General features: G+C 47.9%; 1 long non-coding RNA gene across 1 annotated transcript; it reads left to right on the forward strand.

The window, feature by feature from the left end:
• The first annotated feature begins 1988 nt into the window (after positions 1-1988).
• LOC147580368 (uncharacterized) lies at positions 1989-18705 on the forward strand. Its single transcript, XR_015252827.1, has 3 exons — positions 1989-7705; positions 10776-10895; positions 13747-18705. It is a non-coding gene; the product is annotated as an uncharacterized LOC147580368 (long non-coding RNA).
• The last annotated feature ends 216 nt before the right edge of the window (positions 18706-18921 follow it).

Raw genomic sequence — 18921 nt, forward strand, 5'->3', positions numbered from 1 at the left:
CTCTGGGCTGATGGCTCGGAGCCTGGAGCCTGTTTCCGATTCTGTGTCTCCCTCTCTCTCTGCCCCTCCCCCGTTCATGCTCTGTCTCTGTCTGTCCCAAAAATAAATAAAAACATTGAAAAAAAAAAAAAAAAAAAAAAAAAAAAAATTCCTTATGGGATAGTTCCAGCATCTTCATCATATCTATTTGGTCTGTTGATTGCTTTCTCTCTTGGGATTGTATTTTTTTTCTTGCTTTTCCATATGGTTTGTAACTTTTTGTTAAAATACAGACATTAGACAGTAAAAGCTGAGATAAATACATTTTATGATTGGAAATGAGCACACCTTTCCTTCTGAAAGAGGCTTCTGCTAGGGTTCTATTAATTTAGTCAGGAGTCGGGCTAGGTTTGAGGTTTACTGTTGCCATTGTTGCCTTCATGGCATAATAGGCCTTAAATTCTTCTAGTGATACCTTGTGTTTAGAGTGGGGGCTATTTTGCTGAGGTTTGATTTCACTGTCTGCTCCACCCTCAGCACTGAATTTTCAGTACTGCACTTCAGAGGCCTCTGCCTCTTGGGGTGGCTTCCCCAACAGTATTCCACTGTTATTTTGACTTGGTGTTTCTCAGCATGGGGAAGGGGAGGGTGGATGTATCAGGACATTCTCCAACATTCTTATTAAGCCTCAGTCCTAGGCAGGCGTTGGGTCCCTGAGTCTTGGGGATGTGCCTCCTCCAGCTGTAGTTCTGGGCCCACATGTTTCCTGCCCTTTCCCAAGGGGCAGAACGTTTGTTTCTATTCCCTTCCCCAGCTGTAATCAGCTGTAAGAGTGACACTGCTGCTTTCCTCCATTCTTGCAGTTTAAAACTTTTCATCCCATCCGGGAGGGTGGGGGAGGGGAAGGGGTTGGGGGAGGGGGTCGGTGGGGAGGAGGTGGGAGGATAGGGGAGAAGTGGCCTGCACCACTAGAAACCTTCTCGGGAATCTCCCCAGTCTTTCTTGTGAGTATCTGACAAAATTCATTTCAACTTCTAACTTTATTTTTACAAATTATGTGTTATATGTAACCTAGGAATCTATTAATTTCTATGTGCTAATTTTACAGCTTTTCTTTTATTCTTTGAGGTACTTTTCCCAACGATTCTCTGGGATTTTCCAGGTACACTATCTTGTCATCTGCAAGTAGAGACAGTTCTACTCCTTTTTTAATCTTTATCCCTCCAATTGTGTTATCTGACTGCATATGCAATGTGTTCATTAAAAGCAGATATATAAAGTATTCTTGCCTTGTTCTTGATCTTAATAGGAATGTTTCTATTGTTTTCCCATTGAATAAATCACCAGCTTTAGGACTGAAGTGTATATATTTTATCATGATAAGGAAGAACCCATTCATTTTTTGTCAACACTTTAAGTATAGAGGGGTGTTGAATTTTTCAAAGGCTTTCTTGGCATCTATGGAGATAATCATATAATTATTTTTCTCCTTCAGCTTATTAATGTGGTCAGTGTTAATATCAGATTTTCTAATACTGAGTCATCTTTGTATTGCTAATATAGAATCTCTTCTCACTATGGTACTGATTTAGCTCCACAGTTTGGGGAAGTCCTAATTTTTATTTTTATTTTTTTAATTTAAACTTTTTTTTATTTTTGAGAGAAAGAGAGAGAAAGACAGCATGAGTAGGGGTGGGGCAGAGAGAGACTGAGACATAGAATCTGAAGCAGACTCCAGGCTCTGAGCTGTCAGCACAGAGCCTGGCACAGGGCTCAAACTCACAAAATGCGAGATCATGACCTGAGCTGAAGTTGGACGCTTAACTGACTGAGCTACCCAGGTGCCCCTTTTTTTCTTGATCTCATTTTCTTATGGCCAGAGTATACCTCAAGGTATACTTTTTCAAAATAAGTCCATGGGAGGTCAACTTTCAGAGTCTTTTCTTGTATAAAAAATATGTGTGTGTGTATATATATATATATATATATATATATATATATATATATATATCTTCATTGTAACATCAAGGTACTTTTCCCCCAAGTCTTGAAGGACGTCTTCTATTTCTGTTTAGCACACCATGCCGCTGATCTCCTTCCTCTGCCAGTGACATGTGCCCCCTCCCTCTCCAGGCAGCCTTTAGGATTTTCTCCTTATTTTTCTAAATATGCATGAGAGAGTGTCCAGGTATTGCCCTTTCTCAATCATCCTATAAAGTAACTAAGAGGAATTTTTAATCTTAAAACTTTTTACCCTTTTATAGCTCTGGGAAATTTTCCCCGATCATTTCTTTATTTTGTACTGTGATCAACAGAATAATGGTCTCCCCAAAGATGTCCACATCCTAATCCCTGGAACGCTGTGAATGTGCCATCTTATATGGAAAAGAGACTTTACAGATGTGAGATCTTGAGACGGGGAGATTTTCCTGGATTAGCTGTGTGAGCCCAGTGTCATCACAAGGGCTCTTGCAAGAGGCAGGCTACAGGGTCAGAGTCAGAAAAGGCGATATGACAGCAGATGGAGAAGAAGAGAGGGCAATGTTGTGATGGGAGCAGGGGTCACAGAGAGAGAATCTTGAAGATGCTACATAGCTGGTCTTGAAGGTGGAGGAAGGGGGCATGAGCCAAGAATGCAGTCAACTTTCAGAAGCTGGAAAAGGCAGGGGCCTCTGGGTGGCTCAGTCGGTTAAGCATCCAACTTTGGCTCAGGTCATGATCTCACAGCTCGTGGGTTTGAGCCCCCCATCGGGCTCTGTGCTGACAGCTCAGAGCCTGGACCCTGCTTCAGATTCTGTGTGTGTGTGTCTCTCTCTACCCCTCCCCTGCTCAAGCTTTGCCTCTCTCTCTCTCAAAAATAAATAAACATTAAAAAAAATAAAACAAACAAACTGGAAAAGGAAAGGAATTCATTCTTAGAGCTTCCAGAAGGAATACAGCCCTGCTGACACCTTGACTTCAGGACTTCTGATGTCAGTAAGTGTAAAATAATACGTTTGTGTTGTTTCAAGCCTCTAAATTCATCACAGCAGCAATAGGGACCAATACACTTACCCTGCACTTTCTGTCCTGTTCCTTGTTTCTGAACTCTTACTGACACATTTTGGACACCATGGACTGATGCTACACATCTCTTAACTTTCTTTCACCTTTTTCTTCATCTTCTTGTCTTTTTGCCTTACCATCTGGGAAGTTTCTTTGACTACATTCTCCCATCCTTCTCCTGAGTTCTTCTTCCAATTGTATTTTGAATTTCTGTGAACTTTTTCTTGTTCCCTGATTTTTCCTTTCTGTAGCTTCCTGTTCCTATTTTGTGAATGCAATACATTCTCAAAAGTCTCTGAAGTGTTAATCATGACTTTTAGATTTACTCATTGCCTTTGATATTTCTATCTTTCCAGAACAGCTGTTACTTTTGCTCTTCGGGGTCCTTCTCTCTTGTGGGGACTGTTTTCTTGGTTGCCTGTTTACATGTACAAAAGAAAGACAAGACTGATGCATATAGACAGCTGGCAAGGCTTCTGTCTGTGGTTCCCAGGTCTGTTTACTCAGCAGGCCTCACCCCTTCCCGAGAAGGTTGGCTTGAGTTCTGCGTAGAGGGTGACTCATAGTAACTGGCAGCCTTCACTCGAGGGTGCCGGGACTCCTCACCCCACAAAAAGATCCAACTAATGAGGGCTTTACTCAGGTGGGTACTAAGCATCCTTCCAAGGTCATTTCCAAGTGCAAACACAGCACTGCTGGCTTCTTGGTGGAGCCTGGGTTACAGGAGAGCAGAGTGCTCTCCTCACTGTTCCACGGATGGTCCTTGAACCAACTCTTCTCTCCCCACCACTGAAGCCCCTGGCCAACTCCTGTTCTCCAGCTTCAGACTCTGAACTCACAGCTTTTCCAGGTGCTCAGGGAGGCTGATACCTCTATCCAGGCTGCCTCTTGCATACATAGTGGGCTGCAGTCTCCTCAGCCATGGGTTTTTAATCAATACGATCATGCCTGATTTTTTTGTTCTAGAAATCTATGAAAGTCGCAAGTTCCCTGATACTCGTCCATGCCCTCATCCTCTTCACAAGTCTGCTGGGATTATGTGATGTTGCCATTTCCAGAAGTTTTGGAGAAGGGAAGGAATTCATTCTGCCCTCTGGACACCTAAGCTCTCCGATAGGTCTATACAAGATACAGGTAGCTGTCACCGTACTAGTGGTAACATGTCTCTGTGCAGGAAGCCTCTTCCTTGACAAGACGAGGGCCATCCCACCACTGAATTGCCTTAGCTTAGCTACAGTATTCTAGTCTCATGAGATTCTTAGAAGGACTGGCTAACCTTTGACATGAGAAACATAATTGATTCTAAACGCTCTGAAAGTGGTGTATGGGAGAGGACTATCTTTGGCTGTGGGTGAAAACCAGTAGTGACATTAAAGAGACAGTGGTGTACTCGGTGCAGGAGGTAGGAAGGCCTGCTAGGGAGGCTGCTGCATGTCGAGGTTTAGGCTCTATCCCTCCCATGCTTTGCTGTGTGCGGCCCCCACTCCTAGATCACCACATGGTCCAAGGGGACAGCTCCAGCTCTGGTCATCGTGTCCACATTCCAGCCAGCAGAAGAAGAAAGAAGGAAGAAGGGCTAATCCACTCCTTTTAATGCTATTTCCTGGAACGGAAATCGCTCATGATGCTGCCATTCACACGCCACTGGCCGGATCTGGTCCAGATAGCTGTGTGCCAAGCTTGACCCTGAGGGTTTCATTATTAAGGAAGGAGCATATATGGTGGGGCCAGCCAGGGGCAGGCAATATGTCCCCTCCATGACTTTACTATCTCCGCAGGCCTGCACATCATGGGTACTTGGGAAGAAAGCAGGCTGACTGTCCATGGCTCAGAATGGTCTGCTCATTCCTCACTCCCTTTGCTCTGGCCTGAATGTTTGTGCCCCCATCACCCCAGAACCCACATGTTGCAATCCATACACCCAACAGGATGGTGTTAGGAAGTGAGGCCTTTGGAAGGATATTAGGTCATGAGGGAGGAGCCTTCATGAATGGGATTCGTGCTGTTTAAATTTTTTTTTAGTTTATTTATTTATTTTTCAGAGACAGAGACAGTGTGAGTGGGGGAGGGGCAGATAGAGAGGGAGAGAGAATCCTAAGCAGGCTCTGCATTGCCAGTGTAGAGCCTGACAAGGACCTCAAACTCACGAAACCATGAGATCATGACCTGAGCCAAAACCAAGAGTCAGACACTTAACCGAGTGAGCCAGGCGCCCCTGGGATTCGTGCTCTTATACAAGAGCCCCACCGAGCTCTCAAGCTTCTCCCTTCTGCCCCGTGAGGCTACCAGTAAGAACTCTGCAGCTCAAAAGAGGACCTTCACCCAAGCAGGCTGACTTCCTGATCTCACACTTCCAGTTTCCAGAAGTATGAGAAATAAGTTTGTGTTGTTCATAAGCACCCAGTCTGTGCTAATTTGTTATAGCAGACGGAACACACTAAGACCCCCATTTCCTGGGCCTTGAAGACTGGTACAATATTTTTTCTGGAGTTAAGAATTCTGGGGCCAGAGTTAATGTTCCATTAATTATTTGCCAGACACCCAGCTCCATTGTGGTCCCTGATTTTAAATACATCACCCAGAACTACCCAGACCAGAGTGAAAGTCTTGCCCCTCATTGGTTCAGAGTTGCAAAGACGTTAAAAGAATCAGGGAGGTAGCTGTCCTTGAACATTCAGGGGTCAAGGGTGGTTTGAACTAGCAACAGAGCTGTGGAGCGAAAGTCGATAAACAACTTGTTTCCCAAGGCCTTTGTGTAGCCCGCCCTTCCTCTCCTCCGCTTTTCCTGCTGCGTCCCAAGGGACCTGCGCCCTGCGCATCAGTTCTGCTGGAACAAGTTATGGTAAGGGCGGCTTCGAAAGAAGAAAACAATTCACAAGTGCCCTCGCCGGTCCCTCCAATGCAAACATTTTCCAAAGTATTTTTTCCACATTTTCGCATCTCTTGTTTGAATAAGTCCCCATTTACTGCTGCTGGCTGAGCCAGAACAGTCTACACATCCCAGGGGAGGGCCTGCCCCAATAGAAAGAATTCCAGACTAACTAGCTGAAGAAATAAGTATTTGGTAATGAGCGTGCAGAGGACACTGAGCCTGCCTTCCCAAGCTCCACCTTGGGCTTCCTGTGGCTGCTACTGCCAGGAAAACAGCTTCTTATCCACTCTGGCAGTTAGGGGAAATGTGACAGCCCTGGATCTGGTGCCTGCGAAAGGTGTTTACTGGGTCCTGCTCCAGATGGGAAGATTCAGGCTCAGTCCCCTCTTCTCCTACATTAAGTCTTCACTCATCCTCTGACTACACTGCCTTTCTGGGGCCTTTGTCATCTGGGGCTGCCTGGGGGACCTGAGCCTGCCTCATCTCCATGGCTAATGAAGTGTCCCAAGGCACTGGTTGCCCCCCCTCCATCCCCCTCTAAGTCATGCTTCTGTGGGAGGGGTCCCAACCAATCTCCTGTCCTTACTTAAACCTCCTCCTTTCAGAGGATGACAGAGGCACATCTTTGGGCACCAGGGCCCCTCCCACAGAGAGGCTGAGTACTGGCCCTGGGGGTCGAGAGTCTGGGGAGCAAGAGAGCCAGGAAAAAAACTTGCACCCCGGCTCACAGCCTGGCCATCTTGCTCTGTCCTGCCTGCTAGCTTCAAGCATAATCGTCCTCAAGGAAACTGCCTGTGCTGAGAGGTCAGAGGCTATGTCTGGACATACTGTGTATTCCCCACCACTGGAGAGACCACTGCTCACTTGTCTTTCACCTCTCCTTGGGGGTGAATTGCATTTTCCAAAGTTAGCAACAAACGGGATCTCTAACCAACTGAACCTTTGATCTTTGTACAGCCAGCTCTGACCATCTTCCTGCAGAGAGGGAGGGGCTATTTCCCCTTCTCCCAAATCCAGGGATGGTGCCACTCTGGGGTAAGTGATGCTATTCGACTTCTGAGGCCAAGTTACAAATGACGAGACAATTTCTGCCTGGCCCTCTTGGGACTCTCCACTTTGAAAAAAAAATTTTTAATGTTTATTTTTTGAGAGAGAGAGACAGTATGAGTGGGGTAGGGGCAGAGAGAGAAGGAGACATAGAATCCAAAGCAGGCTGCAATCTCTGAGCTGTCAGCACAGAGCCCGATGCAGGGCTCAAACTCACAAACCATGAGATCATGACCTGAGCTAAAATCAGAGGCTTAACCAACTGAGCCACCCAGGTGCCCCTGGACTCTTTGCTTTGAAATGCAACTACCATGCTGTAGAGAGGCCAAACCTGCACAGAAGCCACATGGAAGTTTCTCAAAGCAGTCCAAGCCAGCATGTGAGGAGGCAACTCTTCAGGTGAGCAGCCCCAAGTCCAGGGGTCCCCTCAGGCTTGGAGTCCTGCCAGGGAGGTCCCAGATGCTGTGAACAGATTCTAGCTTTCCTTGATGTTGTCTTTCCCAAATTCTGATGCTCAGAAACATAATAAAATGATCTAAGCTACTATGTTTGGGGTAACTCATTATCAGTAATTGCATCCTTTCTCTTACAGAAACATCACACTTCCTGCCCCCTTGAAATCTGTGACCCTGTGACTTGCTGTGGGCAATGCAATTTGAGTGGAAATGATGTATGACAGTGTTTCATTGCTTGGCTCCATTCTTTGCCTGTTCTTCTGGAAGACATGGAGATGTTGTCTCTGTGGGTCACATTGGACATATGGTAGGAGGAAAACACAAGAGTTTTGTTTCCAACCACTGAGATTTGGGGGTTGTTTGTCACCACGTCATATTGTGTCCTGACTGATACACACACTGTTCCAGATGCAGTTGCCTGGCTCAGGGGAGACCATTGCTTATGGACTGAACACTATAGACTCTGGTGTCCTGATCCCCTACTTGTCCTGTCTCATGGCTTTCCCATCAAACTTAGGGAAGATTCTCTCAATGCAGGGCTTACCCTTTTATACTTTTCCAGAAGCTCTTCAGTGCCAGAAGAACATGCTGTTGACCAGACCCAGGACAAGCTGGGCACATCCAAGTTCTGGTCCAGCCCCTGGAGACAGTGGCCTCAAACATGAGGGCCATCTGGGTTCAGAGGAGCAGACAGTTGGCCATGCAGCCAGAAGAAGGATAGGGACCTAGGAGCTAGAGAGCTAGGTTTAGGTCCTTGCACTGCCTTGGGTAAGTCCTCTGCTTATGAGCCTCAGTTCCCTCATTTGTAAAATGGCATAACATCAGTGTCTTGGTCTGTTTGGGCTGTTGTAATAGGATATCATAGACTGGTGACTTCTAAACAACAATACAGATTTTCCCCCACTTAGGATGAGATTAAATCCCAGTAAACCCATCATAAGTTGAAAATACCTTGCACCAAGGAACACCTGGGTGGCTCAGTTGGTTGAGCGTCTGACTTCGGCTCAGGTCATGATCTCGTGGTTTGTGAGTTCAAGCCCCACATTAGCCTCTGTGCTGATAGTACAGAGCCTGCTTGGGATTCTCTGTCTTTCTTTCTCTCTCTCTCTCTCAAAAATGAACATTAAAAGAAATATCTTAAGTCGAAAATGCATTTAATACACCTAATGTAGTAAACATAACTAGCCTAGCATACCTTAAACTTGCTCAGAACATTTCCATTACCCTACAGTTGGGCAAAATAATCTTACACAAAGCCTATTTATAATAAAGCATTGACTACCTCATATAATTTGCTGATTACTATACTGAAGGTGAAGAACCAACCAGCTGTGGGTGTGTGGGTTGTTTACCCTCATGATCGCATGGCTGACTGGGAGCTGTGGCACCCGCCACCACCCCGCATCACAGGAGAGCAGCATACTGCAGATCACTAGCGCAGGAAAAGATCAAAATCCAAAATTCAAAGCATGGTTTCTACCATATATATGTTGCTTTTGCACCATCATAAAGTCAAAAAATCATTAAAACAAACCATTGTAAGTCAGGCAACTTTTGTGTTTATTTCTCACTGTTCTGGATACCAGAAGCCCAAGATGAAGACACTAGAAGATTAAGTGTCTAATAAGAGTTCTCTTCCTGGTTTATAGATAAGTGTCTTCTCGCTGCGTCCTCACATGGTGGAAAGGATGTGGCAGCTCTCTGGGGTCTTCTTTACAGGGGCACTAGTCCCACTCACGAGGGTTCCACCGTCGTGACCTAATCACCTCCCAGAGGCCCTACCTCCTAATGCCATCATATTAGGGGTTAGGATTTTGACATATGAATTTAGGGAGGACACAAACACTCAGACCATAGCATAATGTCTTCCCTCACAGGGCTATTATTTAGAGGATCAAATTCCCATGCGAAGGGCTCTACCCAGGTCAACAGCACAGGTGGCACCATTCAGTGGCAGCCATTGTTCCTGAACGTGTGCTTTTACACACAGCACACACCATCACATCCAGAAGGAAAGGTGCAGTCCCCAGCCACATGCTCCAAGCAGACAGCCCATTAATTACCTCCTTCACCTCCCCAGACCCATGCCTTGTCTCAGGCAAGCTTGGATGGTTCAACTCCTTGTCCCCAAGGGACCTCCCTGTGCAGGTGGGCAACACATTCAAATAACTCTATCTGGAATGACTGGCAGACTTAGTGAAAAAATCATAACTTTGCAGGATAAAAGATAATGTCTCTTCATCTTCCAAGGTTGGGCTTTTGACTGATTACTGCACCTCCCTCAAAAGGTTGCATGGAGGTGTCAGTAAGGTAATGGCAACTGTATGCTGCTCAGTGCTCAGGCCATAATCTTGGAGCCACTTCATCCTCCTTCTTTCTTGCATGTGTCATATCCACCAAATCCAGTCATTGGTCCCTTCGCACTGTGGTCAACATCCAACAACTATCACACACACACACACACACACACACACACACACACAACCACCACCACTACGCACACTGTCTCAGGACATCTCTCCAACAACTGCCTCCTGCCTGGTCTCTGGCTTCCCCCTTCCCCACCCCTCCTTTCTCCACACAGCACAGTGATCCATTTAAAACCCAAGCCGGGAACTCTGGCATATTTCCCAAAGCCACCAAGCAACTCTCCAATTCTCAGCAAACATCAACTGGATGGATGTCCCACAAATTTAACTCAATTCAGATACGACCTACCTGGATACGGCATCAGATCCCACAGCTTAGGGGTTCAGGCCCATGAGAGAGGCCCCTACTTCAGACACCAGTTACAAGTCCAGGTTGTCACCTGTGCTTCCGACCACCTGGCTGTAAATCAGAGTTCCCATGACCTCCTTCTTGGGTTCAATTAATTTGCTAGAGCAGCTCAGAGAACTTCAAGAGCACTTACTTACAAGTCCCAGTTTATTATAGAGGATACAGATGGAAAACCAGATAAAGAGGTATACAGGGCAAGATCTGGAAGGGTCTTAGATGCAGGGGCTTCTGTCTCTGAGGAACTGGGGTATGCCACCCTCCCCGCATGTGGAGGTATTCACTGACCTGGAAGCTCATCAAATCTTGTTGTTCAAGAGGTTTTATGGAGCTTAATCTGCAGCCCCCCCCCCCATCCTTCTCCTTCCCAGAGGTCAGTGGGAGGGACTGAAAATTCTAACCTTCTAATTCTTCAGTCTTTCTAGTGACCAGCCTATCCTGCAAGCAAGCAAGTGCCCCACCCTAAGTCACCTCATTAGCATAAACTCAGATGTGTTCAAATAACAAAAGACACTCCTATCACTCAAGAAATTCCAAGGGTTTTAGGAGTTTTGTGCTAGGAGCCAGGGACAAGACCAAATACGTTTCTTCTTATACCACAGGGCCAGTCACCCCTCTGCTCTCCTCCAGCCCTGGGCCTAGGAGCTGTCCTGCCCACACCTTCATCTCAAGACCTTGAATTTGCCCTTCTGTCTGCCTGGAAACTCTTCACCTGGATATCGGTAAGCCCCATTAACTCAGCTTTCTCAGATGTTTATTTAAATGTCCCTGTTCCAGGAGGGCTTCCTGGTCAACCCATTTAAACCTGTAGACCACCCCTTCCACTTGGGGTCCCCTTCCCTTCATTATTGTTATCTGTTTATCACTATCACCACCTGACACACAATCAGGTGTTTATTGCCCCTTGCCCAATTAAAATCCAAGCATGAGAAGGGCAGCTGGGTGTCTCAGTCGGTTAAGCGTCTGACTCCTGACTTTGGCTCTGGTCATGGTGTCACAGTTTCTGAGTCTGAGCCCCACATCAGGCTCTGTGCTGACAATGCAAAGCCTGCTTGAGATTCCCTCTCTCCCTCTTTCTCTCTGCTCCTCCCCTGCGCTCTCTCTCTCTTTCTCTCTCTTTCTCTGTGTCTCTCAAAATAAATCAATAAAATAAACTTTAAAAAAATAAAATGAAATAAAATCCAAGCATGGAAGTGAAAGCAGGGCTTCATCTTCATCTATTCCACTGCCCTCACTCTGGCGATTCCTGGGAGTAAATTCATGTGGGAATGCCGTTTTCCCAGTGACAAATGCAAAGCAAGGGGACAGGAGGGTGAGGATGGCATGACAGAGCAGGACCCAGCACCTGGCAGGCAGATGAGAACCACTTGCTACAGCTTCTGTGGATCCAAGTGGCACTGAGAGAAGCCTGGAGGTCTGAGTTACCCTTCCCACAGCAAGTGCAGTGGAAAGCCCCTGGGTGAGGGTCAGAAACAGAGTTCAAAGGGGATCGCTAAAGATGCGAGGGGTCGGTCATCCAGCAAAAGGGCCCTGGAACCCTCAAGGCACTGACGTGGGGGACCCAGTGTGGAAGAAGGCCTGGAACTCGGAGCCAAGTTCTCACTTCCTCCCTGGCAGACCCAGACGAAACATGTGAGACAGAACAAGCCTGAGGCCCATGTGAGCACAAAGAGCTCCTGGGCCACAGGACCCTGCCTGGCAGTGGTTGGTGCCCCTGTGCCCTGCAGCAACCCCACCCTAGCACACCCACCCATGGTGAGCTAGCTCTGACTCAGACTGTCCTGCACCCAGCCCATGGATGGTGGTTGGGTGGTTTTCGGCACTCTTGGACCCATCTTGGAATAGAGGGGGCAGGCCCAGGCCTGGACCAAGAGCAGTGGGTGTCAAGGAACCCCCAGAGGCTAGCCTAACACCTGCATGGGCCTGATGGCTCCAGGAAGCCAAAAGGATTATCTGGTGGTTTGGCACAGTTGACCCCAGAAAATGCAGGGATGCAGATACCCTGCCAGGTGAGTTTCCACCCTTGTTCCCCCCATCAATCCTTGGCTCTTGAGGACCTGCCAGGCTAAGGCCCCTTCTATTTCCAAGGGATCTCAATTCCCCTCAGAGGGGTATTAGATAAGCATGGCTGAGGGGGTCTTAGCTCTACCTCTGACCAGCGCTGTCCTCCTCCAGGACAGCCTGCATCATCCTCTCCAGAAAGGCAGTGAGAGGGACCTTGGACTCTGCCAGGGACACACAGGGCCCTGGGGCCAGGATGAGGCTGGTCTTCCCCAGTCACAGTCTCCAGGGAAAACCTCACTGAGGATGCAGCCCCACCCAGTGGGCGGATCAAAGAAGGTCGCGTGGGCGAGTTCATTGGGGCTGGCCCCACACTTCCAGGCCTGGCTGCCCAGTTGTCCGCCCACTGGGCGCCTGGGGCTGCCCTGGCCAGGAGGGGAGAGGGGTACTGTGGTGAGGCCCGCCTTCCTGCTTCGCAGCTACACAGCTCCAGGGCCTTGGCCTCCTGCCTGGTCTCTCCAGGGCCTGGGGTCCTGCTCCCAAGTCAGTCCTGATGTAGCACTGCAGCCCCGAGGCAAAGATGGCTCAGAGAGACTTGTTGCTGAGCCCTGGGGACAGGGGGCACCTCCCTTCTGGATTGGGCCCAGAGGTCAGTCAGACCTTGCTCCAGGGCATTCCTGGCTGGCAGGCAGGCAGGCAGGCAGGCACCTGCATAAGGAGGGGGACAACAACATTGAACACATCCCTGGAACAGACACTGAACTTGAGCCTGGGAGTGTATAGTGGGGTTGGCCCCACAACAGAGCTGTCACGACTCCCACCAGCCACTACACACAGATGCCAAGAACTGGCTTGGAGGTTTCTCCCCTCCTCTTGTAACATTTGTCAGTAAAGCTCAGGTTTGGTCTCTTCTGTCCCCTTGCAGCCCTGTCCCCTGATGCTTGCTCACTGGGGAGATGCTCTTGCTTGGGAGGGCTAGGCTCCCACAGGTTATAGGGGGAGGGAGGAAGCCTGGAAAACACCACAATTAGGCCTCACCCCGAGCACGGTGTGCTTTGTGATGGGAACCTGTCCAGGCAAAGGCCTTATCTTAGAGATCTGGCAAATTACTGGGTAGCCATCAGAATGGAGCCAGAGCACAGACGTGCGTGCAGCAGGCACCTTATTAGGCTAATTATGAGCTGGCTCCTTGGCCCACCGATACTGCGTAAAATGTAAAATAAACTCAGGGTTGGCCTAGAAAGCCACTCCAAGGTGGTGTTTTCCTTGGGAGGAGTGCTTGCCAAAGGTCCTCTGGCTGAGGCCCCGGGGGGGGGAAATGTGGAAGAAGTGTCAGGGTGGAGAACCCCAAAAAGAGCAGAGAGATCTGCAGACCCAAAACCAACCTACAAACTGCACGACCCCTCCCCCACTTCCTTATCTGTAAAGTTCATCCCTTCACATGTATGATGTGCCAGGAATTCCTGGCCCCTGGGTTTGGTTGATATGATAACGTTACTAATACAACTGGCTCTGCACTCTACACCGATTAGCTCATTTAATCCTTGAAGTAAACGCATTCTCTTTTCACAGATGGGAAAACTGAGGCCCAGAGATGTTAAAGAGCTTGCTGACAACTGTCAGAGCCTGGAACCAAGAAGCAGCCCCAGCCCTAAAGGACAACCAGGCCCAGGAACTTCCCAGAACAGATAAGCCTGTGGGATGTGACATACTGGGGAGACCAGCGCCCCTCCCTGAGGGCCAGTCCCCGCAGGTTCATAGGCAGCCCTAGGCCTGTCAACTGGCAGCCAGCACGGGGAGTCACTGGGAGGGAGGACGCCAGGCCCAGGCCCCAGCATGTGAATGCTGGGCTGCTGGGGAGGCTGGCAGGCAGGCCGGCGGCCAGTGGCTCCAAGTCAGGTAATCACACTGGGCACCCTGAACACCCCTACCCCACCTGATCGCACCAGCCCTCACCTCCCTCAACACCCTCTCTTGAATTTGGCAAATTCAAGCTGCTTGGGAACTGAGCCCTGAGGCTGTCTCCTGTCAAAAGAAAAGTAAGGACATAAAGAAGGAAGGTATCCACTGAGACCATGGGGCCCAGGAAGGGACACTGCCCCACCCTCTCCCCTAAGGCTTCCATGACCCACCAAGATTCTACATCCAGTCACCTGGACCCTTTCCCTTCCCAACATACAATGTCACACTCACAGGCCTGGCTGGATCAGTACCTCCAGGGCCCAGCCTTTCCCTTGATGCCTATGCACTCCCCATGGGCTTCAAAGCTTTGAGGACAGAAATGACCAGGTCTCATCCACACCCACAGTAGGACCCAGTCAGGGTGAGACAGGACCAAACACAAAAGGCCAAGGGCCCCTCCCTTGGGGGCCATCAGAAGTCACTCAGAAACCCCAAGTCCTTCCCCAAGGTCCCTTCATCCACAGGGCCTGGGGTCTTTTAAGAAAAGGAGGGCGGGTGTCTGGGTGGCTCAGTTGGTTAAGCGTGGACTTCGGCTCAGGTCATGATCTTGAGCTTCATAAGTTTGAGCCCCACATTGGGCTCTGTGCTGATAGCTGGGACCCTGGAGCCTGCTTCAGACTGTGTCTCCCTCTCTCTCTGCCCCTCCCCCACTCATGTGCTCTTGCTGTCTGAAAAATAAATAAACATTAAAAGAAAAGAAGGAAGGAAGGAAGGAAGGAAGGAAGGAAGGAAGAAAAGAAAGAAGGAAAGAAAAGAAGGGAGCACATCAAGTTCTAAATTGGACCTAAGGGGCTTACCTGGCTTTACCCATCTCTTTTCACTCTTCTTTTCATTCAGTGAAAAGAACAAAGGGGCACAGCCTTGTTTTAGTGACCATCCTCAGAGTATATTCAGGACCCACAGCCACAGCAGGCTTGGGAAATAACTAGGCTCTCCCCAGACTTCCTGGGTCAGAAACTCTGGGAGTGGGGCCAGCACTAGGTTTTTAACAAGCCCTCCAAGGGGGTCTGGGGCAGCTACAGTGTGAGAGCTCCTGGTTAACAGCTTTCCTCTTCCACCCTCAGACACCGCCCCCCCCAGACCGCCCCCATTGATTGCCTCAATTGGTTCTTCCTGGCAGAGAGCCCAGAACCCCAAAAGGCTTCTTTAAAGAAATACCTCCTAAGGGATCCTCTTAGTTTTTGTTTTGTTTTGTTTTGTTTTGTTTTTGTCTAAAAACCACACCCTGGCTGATGCTTGAAATTCTAATCTGTCTGAATGTCCCTCTCACCAATGGTGGGACTGGGGCAGGTGGGGGACTTGAAGGTCAGATGCCCTCCTTAGCTCACAAACTGGAAGCCCCTTCCAACAAGGCCAGGGGCTTCCAGATCTGTCTCAGTGTCTGATCTCCTTTTCAAAGGCAGTGCTAAGCATCTAAGCGAGGAAAGAATAGAACATTCTGCAAGCCCAGCCTGCCTGAGAGATAAAGAACAGAAAGGAAGTGCGGAGGTGGCGGTGGCTTTCACAGTAAGTCGCCTGGACCTGTACCCCAAGAGGCCACCATAGCCTGCCATGGCACCCCAACTGTCCCTCCACTGTCCCAGATAACAGAGTTGGGGCTGATGGGATGCTTTTTCAAGGTCCAGCCCTGACCCTTGCACCACGGAGGGAGGTGTGCTCACCCTGCCTCCTGTCAGCTCTCCATGCAAATATGAGCTGAGTTACATAGGGTGCAGGAGCCCCCAGGAGCTGCTTCACCCCACTCCCCAAATCTCAGGGCTAGAGCTCTGTATGTCCCTGTCTCAGCCCCACCTGGTAGTGTATCAGACACTGCCTCGGGCACCCAGGATGCATCTATATACACTCAACATTCTGATTGAGGACACACGAACATCAGAGAAAAGAGACAAAAAATGTTAGACAGGAGGAAAAGGGAAAGAAGATACAGTGACTACCAGGACAGAGGGCTCCCTCAGACTGGGTGGTCAGGGGCATCTGCCAAGGAGAGGAAAGGTAAGAAGGAGCTGGTGGGTGCAGGAAGAGGAAGCATCCAGCAGCACACAGCAGCTAGTACAGTCTCTAGACAGCAGCCTCTCAGTGATTCCAAGGACAGATGGGAGGCCAGAGAGGGTGGGTGGTGGGGGAGGGGAAGCAGGGGACAGATGGCCAGAGAGGGTGGCAGGACCAGTGTGCAGAGCTAGGGTTTTATTCCGAGGGTGGCAGGAACACATCATGAGATTAAGCAGGGGTCACACTTTTAAATGGTCCCTCTGGTTGTGGTGGAGATAGATTTAGGACTGACCACAGTAGACAAGACCATTCTGGCCAGTGCCTGTGGCAGGGCAGTCCTGCTCACCCTGGGAACCCTCCTGGGCCCCCGTGGGTCAAAGCAGTGAAAGGAATTCTCCCAGAGCCCTCTACCCCACTCCAGTGCAACGGGAGATTTGTTTTATATCTTCAAAGGGTACATTTTGTCAATAAAATTCAGAGCTTACTTTATTTAAAAATTAAAAAATTAATACTCAATTCAACAAAGTCCCAGATATAAAGGGACTAGTTCTTCCTTCAGCTTTTAAATTCTCTTACTAAATGGCTTATTTTATACATAAACCTAGTAAGTTTTAGTCATCACTTTGTTCAGGAAGGGCTTTGATTTATGTTTTGGCCCATCCACATATTTTGTTAATTATACTCCTTTAAATGTTTTAAACTGCATTTGTGCATTTAATTTTAATTTGATTTTAAGTACTTCAACTGTATCAATGAAAAAAAAAAACCTTCCCAAGTACTTCAGTACTGTTTTATAAATCTAATACATTAAACTATAGAGACTCACATTCTCTGAGTATTCCAATACTGTATAAGAACTTAGATTTCTAGTTAAAAATCTCAAGTCTAAATTACTCAATTATGGCTTTAAATTCTAATTAGAAAGTTGGTCTATGAGTCTAATCGCCCAGATTATCTTAAACATGACGAATGCTGGAAAGACCAAAAGCATCTGTTTAAACAATGTTAAAATTGTGGGTTTCCTTCTCTTAGACATTTGGATTGACAATTCTACAGTTTTGTCATCCAAAATAATATCAGAGTTACCTTTCTAAGAAATGTTGGGCTCTGTTCTTGGCTGGCAGAACATTTACTGTTGGGAGAGGTTCTGCCTCGTGCCTGTCTGCCCGGCAGGCTGGGCCTGACCTACAATTGCTCTTCCAAACCCTTCTCCAATTTAACAGAGAGCCAGTCTTCCCAGTCAAGTCTCTAGACACGAGTCACCTGTCATCTAATTCCTGTCTCTATTCATAGATGTTTGCAGTCCTCACACTCCTGACTTTACATTTTTCTCCAACTGGCCTATGTATTGCTTCATTCAGTTCTGGATTCTTTTCCAGGTCTTCCTATCTGTTCGGAGGCATTTAAATGGCATCTGGCTGACTGTCCCCCAGCCTGGTGACACCTGACTGCTGCTGCTCGATCATGTTGTCCTCTGTGTTCTGGCCGTCTTTCCCTAACCAGTCAAGTAGACTGTGCTGTTTGGTGGCCCCAGCCCACCCCAGACAGATGTCCAGCAGCACAGACAGGATGACAGGGGTGTCCCAAACCCCTCCATGGATCTGGAGTACCAGTCTGTGTGAGGAGAAAGCCCCAGCCATGGGCACCCCCTAGAACCAGCCTCCTAGCAACAACCCCACTCACCCAGACTGGTATATTCAGAGATGGACAATAACAAGTGTGTGTGAGAACATGGAGTAATTGGAAATCTCATTCATACACTGCTGGTGGAAATGTGAAATGGTACAGAAGGAAAACAGCCTGGCAATTCCTCAAATGGTTAAACGTAGGGTTACCACATGACCCAGCAATTCCACTCCTAGGTATAGACCCGAAAGAAATGGGCATATGCCCACATAAAAACTTGTGCATGAATGCTCAAAGAAGCATCATTCATGAGAGTCATAAAGTACAAACAACCCAAATGTCCATCAACTGATGAATGGATTAAAAAAAGTGGTATATCCATTCAATGGATAGTTATTCAGCCATAAAAAGGAATGAAGTACAGGGGCACCTGGGTGGCTCAGTCAGGTAAGTGTCCAACTTCAGCTCATGTCATGATCTTGCAGTTCCTGGGTTCGAGCCCCATGTTGGGCTCTATGCTGACAGCTCAGAGTCTGGAGCCTTCTTCAGATTCTGTGTCTCCCTCTCTCTCTGCCCCTCTCCTACTCGCAGTCTGTCTCTCTCTGTCTCTCAAAAATGAATAAACGTTAATTTTTTTTTAAAATTGGGGCGCCTAGGTGGCTCAGTTGGTTAAGTGCCTGAATTCGTTCAGGTCATGATCTCATTGTTCATGAATTCAAGCCCCGTGTTGGGTTCTCTGCTGACAGCTCAAGCCTGGAGCCTGCTTCATTTTCTGTCTCCCTCTCTCTCTGCCCCTCACCCGCTCATGCTATGTCTCTCTCTCTCTCTCAACAACAAATAAACATTAAAAAAAATTTTTAATTAAAAAAAAAGGAATGAAGTACTGATATGCCCTATAATATGGATGAACCTTGAAAATATTATGATAAGTGAAAGAAGCCAGACAAAAATGCCATATATTAAATGGTTCCAATTCACATGAAATAGTCAGAATAATAAATGACTGTGGGGGGGGGGAAGGGGAATAGTGGGGGTGAGAGATAAAGGGTATGTTATAAGGTGATGAAAATGTTCTAAAATTGTCTGTGGGGATGGTTGCACTTATCTCCGAATATACCAAAATCCATTGAATGGTATCCATGAAGTGGGTGAATTGTATGATATATGAAT

This window comes from Puma concolor, chromosome B3, assembly GCF_028749965.1.
Source record: "Puma concolor isolate L17-30 chromosome B3, mPumCon1.1.hap2, whole genome shotgun sequence".
Classification (NCBI taxonomy): Eukaryota; Metazoa; Chordata; class Mammalia; order Carnivora; family Felidae; genus Puma; species Puma concolor.